We start from the raw sequence: 7,906 nt of genomic DNA on the forward strand, positions 1-7,906 counted from the left end.
ATACCAGTGCATTGAGCCTGTGTCACAGTGTAACAGTGAAGCTCTTATCTTCACACATAAAATCCTCCCATTGACAACCACTAAGCCCATAGCCTAGTGCAGAGGTCCCCAACCGCCAGTCCACGGACCAGGACCGGACCGTTGGAGTTTGGCAGACGGTCCGCGGCGCCGCTGACAGCTAGCTCCGCGGCCCTGCGCCTGGTCAGAGCTCGCGCTGTGTGGATTTATAATGTTTTCTGCCATAGCCGTGACAGCTCGCAGCTCCCGGCAGAGAACATTATGCAGGACGGGGTGGGGCGTCGGGCGGGTCTTAGTGACGCAGCCCTCCACCGCACAGCATGGTACCTGTTGTACGTCACGGGGCGGGTCTTAGTGACGTGGTCCTCCTGCACAGCATGGTGTGTTCCTGATGGGGTGGGGCGGAAGGCTCTCCTTACTGACACGCTCCCAGCAGAACATGTTATGTGGGGCGTGCTGGGGCAGCAGACTGGCTTCAGTGACGCGGCTCCCGGTACCGGTGTTCAGTGTGTAGCGCTGCTAAGCAGCAGCGCCGTATACACTGACGCTCAATGTACAATGCTGCTACTTAGCAGCGCTGTACACAGAGGTCCCGCCAGTATCCTCCCCATACAGTGCTGTCTGGTGCATATAGCAGTGCTAGTAGCAGTGCTGTACACAGAAACTCAATGTACACTGCTGCTACTCGCAGAATGTGCTCAGGCTGGAGCAGGGACAAGCAGGTCATGTGTGTCCAGCGCTCCTTCCCCTCCTGCTAGCTGCGAGTTGGAGCGGGAGGGGCTCTGGATGCTAATGGAAAGCTAGATATGACGTCAGGTGTTTCACCCATATGACTCCTGTAGCGGTGTTCTGGTGTTGTGCGGCCCAGCAGCAGATTTTCTGGTTAAAGTGAAAAAAGCAAATAACAGTGAAAATTCATAGCAGCAGTGGCTGTGTCCAGTAGCAGCAGTAGTGGTCATCATCATCAGTGCCCGTCTCCAGTAGCAATAGCCATCTTTCTGTGTTAGGGGCTCACTATGCCTTCACCTCTAACCCTTGTAAAATGAGTAAAAAACAAACATCACTGAAGAGCTTCTTTGGAAAGGAAGAAAGACCCAATGAGACAGATGAAGACTCCATGACTGCTAAAAAAAAAAGAAAGCTGCATGTAAAAGAAAATACAATGAGTCCTACTTAAATTATGGGTTTATCGCAACTGGCGATTCACATGCCCCAATCCCACTCTGTCTAATATGTGGCGACCGGCTATCCAACGAGGCCATGAAGCCTTCAAAACTGGTTCGCCACTTACAGACCAAGCACCCTGCATCAAAAGACAAACCTTTGGAGTTTTTTGAAAGAAAAAAACGCGAACACGAAGGACAGAAGCAATTATTGAAGGCCACCACATCAACAAATGTGTCTGCTCTGAGAGCATCATTCTTAGTGGCTAACCGCATTGCCAAGGCTAAGAAGCCCTTCACTATAGGTGAAGAGTTGATCCTGCCTGCCGCTAAGGACATTTGCCAGGAACTTTTAGGAGAGGCTGCGGTTAAAAAAGTGCCGCAGGTTCCTCTTTCAGCGAGCACTGTCAGTAGACGAATTAATGAAATAGCATTACCCAGGTCTAAGAGGTTGCGTCTGAATGCGACTCTACACACTGGGGCAGATTTATCAAGCAGTCTGAAAGTCAGAATATTTCCAATTGTCCATGGCAACCAATCACAGCTCCCCTTTAAATTATTCATGAGCACTGGTGAAATGAAAGCTGAGCTGTGATTGGTTGCCATGGGCAACTGGAAATATTCTGACTTTCAGACTGCTTGATAAATCTGCCCCACTGTGTCATCCATAGAGAAATGCTGGCAAGCCGAAAAATGTCACCTGAACTTAACAGCGTTTTGCAAGATGTGATTAAAGTTATTAATCACATAAAAGCACATGCCCTTAACTCACGTCTGTTCGAGCAGCTCTGTGAGGAGATGGACGCACAAACGTTTTCTCCTACACACAGAAGTCAGATGGCTTTCTAAAGGTAAAGCACTGGCCAGAGTTTTTGAGTTACGAGACCCGCTTTATAGATTTCTTTTCGAAAAAGAATCGCCACTTGCAGCACATTTCAGTAGTAAGGAATGGGTCACAAAACTTGCTTACTTATGTGACATATTCAACTTTTTGAACGAACTTAATCTGTCACTTCAGGGGAGAATGACAACTGCCTTCAAGTTGGCAGATAAAGTTGCTGCCTTTAAAGCCAAACTGGAAGTGTGGGTACTGCGAGTGAGAACAGGGATATTTGACATGTTTCAAACATTAGCAGGAATTTTGGAAGAGACCAAGCCTGAGCCTTCATTCTCCCAGCTGGTACATGATCACCTATCTCAGCTTTCAGAAGAGTTTGAGCGCTATTTTCCGACCACAAAAGACCCAGGAACTAGGAAGGAATGGATTCGCAACCCATTTGTGAACAAGCCAGGTGAATCAACCTTGTCCGTGCTTGAAGAAGACCAATTGCTTGAGATTGCAAATGATGGTAGCCTTAAAAGTATGTTTGAGACTTCAAATCTCCCAACATCCTGGATTAAAGTCCAGGCTGAATATCCTGGGATCGCCACCAAAGCACTGAAAACTCTGCTTCCTTTTCCAACATCCTATCTTTGTGAAACTGGGTTTTCTGCCATGGCAACAGCAAAAACGAGATTACGGAGTAGACTGGACATAAGGAACACACTTCGGGTTTCACTGTCTCCCATCACCCCTAGATGGGACTGTCTTGTTGCAGGAAAACAAGCCCAGTGCTCCCACTGATTCAGGGAAACAAGCCTGGTGCTCCCACTCATTCTGAACCTATGGTAAGTTGAATCACATTCTCATTATAAATGTCATAATTATATGATAAGTATGCACTAAGCTCCACCCCTCCATAACCCCACCCCATATGACCAAAGCCCCGCCCCCACCGGACCATGGAAAACTGGTCTAGCTTAAAGCCGGTCCCTGGTGCAAAAAAGGTTGGGGACCTCTGGCCTAGTGGATAGTGGCTCTGTCTCCTTATGGGAGGTGGAGTGTGGAGGTTGTGGGTTCAAATCCCGGGCTGGTGATATCTCCCTAATGACGTGGTCCCTGCTCTGCGCTAACCCAACACATCTCTCAAAAGGATTCTCTGCCCCATGTCTGTAGAGTCTGTGGAAGTCACTCGTAACAGAAACCTGGTATTGAACCATTCTGGCTTAGAAAGTATTGTATAAGTAGCGTGATTTCGATGCATCTTCTATTTAATATTTTTATTAATGTAGTGGGTTTACACAGTGAAGTTTCAATATTTTCAGATGATACTAAGCTGTGTAAAGTAATTAATACTGAGGTAGATTACAGAGGGATTTGTGGAAGCTGGAGGAATGGGCAGAGAAATGGTTGATGAGATTTAATGTACATAAATGTAAAGTTATGCACTTAGGCCATGGAAACAAAACTTGGAGCTCAAAAAGACTTGGAGGTATTGGTGGATGGTAAACTTAATTTTAGTGACCAGAGCCAGGCGGATGCTGCTAAAATGAATGTGATGTATCATGAGAGGAATAGATTCTCATGATAAGGACATAGCGTGTAAAGTTTTTGGCACCAGTGTATAAAAAGGACATAGTAGAACTGGAACGGGTCCAGAGGAGAACAACCAAGATTATTAGACTAGAATACAATGACAGATTACAAAATTTGCGATTATTCAGTTTAGAAAAAAGATGGCTGAGAGGAGACCTCATTACAATGTACACATACCTGACTGGACAGTACAAGGCTCTCTCCAAAGAGGTTTTTATACCTAGGTTTGCGACCAGGACTAGGGGGCATCCTCTACGCCTAGAGGAGAGGCAATTCTACCATCAACACAAACAAAGGTTCTTTACTGTAAGAGCAGTGAGACTATGGAACTCTCTGCTGCAGGAGGTTGTAATGGCGGACTCTATGTACATGTTCAAGAGAGGTCTGGATAACTTTCTAAAGAGGTCGAGACAAGCAGAGGTCGAGCAGCACAGGATCAGAGTCGGGGAGGTAGGGAAGGTCAGGACGGGCAGCACAAGAGCAAAGTCAGGAACGGAATCATGGTCACAACAGGAAATCAGGATAATCGCACAGGGCATCAAACATCAGGGCATTTAAGGCTATGAGGCGCAAAGATCTGGTAGGGGACACAGGAAGGGGCCGGGAATTTATTAGGGAAGGCCGCTGACCTAGCGCCAATTATTTGCGCGCGGGCCCTTTAAATTTTACAGACCCTGCGCGTGCCCACTGGGCTTGGACGCACGCGACAAGCCGCAGGAGGGGTGAGTGGTGCAGTGGGCCACACGGAGGTACACAGGTGCGCCTGCGACCCGAGACATGGGTCGCAGGGGCACCTGTAGCATGAAAATTGTAATTTTTTAAAATTTTTCTAAATTATTGAATTTTTACCCCCAAAAAACAGATCAGAGAAATTGTACTACTAACATAAACTACAATGTCTCACGTTTTGAAAAGTTATTACCACAGGAAGAGACACTGGTCTGATTTTTTTAAAAAAAGGACTGAGCCCTAACATACAAACTGGCTGCGTCGTTAAGGGGCTAAGTTTTCTTGTGACACATTAGGAGGTATTTATCAGAAGTATCTGAGAGCAAAACTATTCCAGTTGCTGATGGCAACCAATCAGAGCTCAGCTTTCATTTTATATACTGCTGTGAGAAAATGAATGTTGAGCTCTGATTAGTTGCCGTGGGCAAATGGAATAGTTTTGCTCCAAGATACTTGTGATAAATCTCCCTCATTGCACTTTAAATTTGTTTAAAAATGTGGATTGTATCTTTTGCATTTAGTTATGGAAAAATTTAGCAAAAATGTAGAAAAACTTTCAAAAGTTCTAAATTCTGAGCTTTTCATAGTGATAGTGATACCGCCCAAATAATTAAATAACTTACATTTCCCAGAATGTCTGCTTTACGTTGGCATAGTTTCTTATGCATGCTCTGATTTTTTTTCTAGGCCTTTTCTTTCATGAGGCTTCAAATTTTGTTTGTGATTTTTTTAGATTTTGAAGAAAATAGCCAATACCTGTATTTATAGAAAACGGATCAGCTTTCAAGTGACTTTGAGAAGCCTTAAAGGGGTATTGTTGTCTGGGCACTCACATTCAGTTTCATTAATTTGCCATATATAAACATTTAAACATAGCTTCCTCGGATACAGCCACCTCTGCTGGAGTGATTTGTGCAATCACTCCAGCAGAGGTGGCTGTATCCGAGGAAGCTATCTCGTTTCTAAGGGACCACATGACTACATTTATGAGAAATTATCTTCACACAGGAACATTTTTTTTAAAAACATCTAATTGAAGAAATGTTTATATATGGCAGATTAATGAAACTGAATGTGAGTGCCCAGACAAGAATACCCCTTTAATACTGATACAATCCCATAAATTACCACATTATAGAAACTACACCCCTCAACATATGAAAAACCACTTGTGGTTAACCCTTTAGAACAGTGGGGGCGAACCTATGGCACTGGTGCTAGAGATGGCACTCGGAGACGGCTCTGTGGGCACACGGGTTGTCTCCCAGGCACAGAGTTTGCCAGACATGGCATCTTCCTGCAGTCTCAGGCAGTCCAAGTAGTGCCCTGCTATTTTAAAGTGACCCATCCTGTGCTGCTTGGTCCTGTGCGAAGGTGTGGACAGGGTCGGATTGGACCTCAAAGATTCTGGTAGCAAAAAGTTTGTTACTGCCGAAATTGCCGTGTTGGCACTTTGGGAAAAGCTATTGTGTTTTGGGTCTAATTTTGGGCACTCGGTCTCTAAAAGGTTAGCCATTACTGCTTTAGAAGTTTCACATGTGTTAAAGGACATCTACCATCTTTTACTATAACTCTATATACTGGGGCGCTCAGGCTACATCATCATACTGATTAGATATCTTGGAGAAAATGGAAATCATCAATTCTTGTTTAGGACTTTTAGCTTTTTTTGGCTGTTCACCAAACCACAAAAATAATATTTTATGGTATAATATAAGTATACCATATGGGTATACCATACCATATATGAATATATATTTGGTATGACTATGATTACAGCAATACCTAATTTATATAGCTTTTTTATTTTTGCCCAATTTAACTTAAAGAGAACCCGTCATGCAAAATAACCCCCCTAAACTAAATATATTTTCATAAACTGCCATTAGAGAGCATTGCCTCTATCCCTTCATTGTCCCTCTACATGCCTGTAAACCTAAGCAATGAGGTCCTAAAGCTGTATGCAAATGACCTGTGAAATGTCCAATGAAGCATTAGCATATTCAAGCTGTCCACTCTATTCATGAGTGGGAGGTACAGCCACACCCCCAGTGCATGACTGACAGCCTGATGTGAGGCTGTATAATGATGTGCTTCCTGGTGCTGGTGGCCACGCCTCCTGCAGCCTGTGTGTGCATGTGTGTGTGTTTAGGAGAGATACAGCAGCTCCAGGCAGCCATGTTACAGCAGAACATGTCAGATTCATGTGTAGCTGATGTCTGTGTCTCTCACCTGTATATTAGGAGGATGCAGCATGTCAGCAGATGCAGCACACACTAGCCATGCTTTACTATACATTACACACAGACATGAGCAGGGGGACGAGAGGGGAGGGGTAACAGGGGTGACATCACTGCCTCTGACCATGTGACCAGCCTCATTTACATGATAAAAAATAGATGATTTTATAATGATTAATGTATGAAATAACTAGATAAAGGCTGGGATGGGATCCTTGGGAGCTGCTCCAACAGGTAGAGGTGACAGGACAAGTGACACAGACCTGATGACAGGTGTCCTTTAATAAAAACTAATTGAGAGAATATCTTTTAGTATAGCCATCCTTTCAGAGGCATACCTTTTTATTTTACAGGTGGTCCCCTACTTAAGAACATCCGACTTACAGACAACCCCTGGTTACAAATGGACCTCTGGATTTTGGTAATTTACTCAACTTTGGTCTTAGAATACTATAAACAATTATAACAGTTATCAAAAGTGTCTGTAATGAAGCTTTATTGTTATTCCTGCTTCTTATGAAAACCCAACATTTTTAAAATCCAATTGTCACAGAGACCAAAAAAAATTTTGACTGGAGTTATAATTATAAAGTTTCGACTTACATACAAATTCAACTTAAGAACAAACCTATAGAACCTATCTTATATGTAACTCGGGAACTGCCTGTACTTTTATTTTATGGTTGACAAAGCTGGTTAATTGCCTTTTTTGAGTTGTATTTTTTAACAGTCTTTTTGGGGCAAAAAACATTTTTGATCACTTTTTAATAACATTTATGTGAAAGGTATTAATGGAAAAAAATGATCTTTTCCATAAAGGTTCTCAGGTTTTTATTTTATGAGGGTGCAACAATGATTGTTTTATTGTACAGCTTGTTACAGACGCTGTGATACCAAATATGTGAATTGGTTTATGTACTTTTTTATGGTTTATGTACTTGGTTTATGTGAATTTTAAATTTTATTAGGCGTTTTTTTGTGAATGTGTTAGTTTAAGGCCTTATGTTTTATTTATTTTAAAAATGTTTTAATTTTTACTTTACATAGAAGTAAAAGTGAAAACACTGCACTACTAATGTATTGTAGTGCAGTGTAAACTGTCAGCACCACATCCAGACCCAGAGGGGTGTTACAGGGAGCTGGCCGTAACATGTTGGACGTAAATGAAGTCCATTAACAAAAGTACATCTGTTACTTGCAAAATGGACTCATATTTATGGTAAATGCACTGTTAAAAGTGCAATCACACGTACCGCTAGCGCTGCATTTACAACGCCAGTGTATGGTCTGATCGCATATGCATTTTTATGGAAACGCAAGCGATCGGTAACCAGAACCTG

The sequence above is a fragment of the Engystomops pustulosus genome, chromosome 3 (genome assembly GCF_040894005.1).
Source record: "Engystomops pustulosus chromosome 3, aEngPut4.maternal, whole genome shotgun sequence".
Taxonomy (NCBI): domain Eukaryota; kingdom Metazoa; phylum Chordata; class Amphibia; order Anura; family Leptodactylidae; genus Engystomops; species Engystomops pustulosus.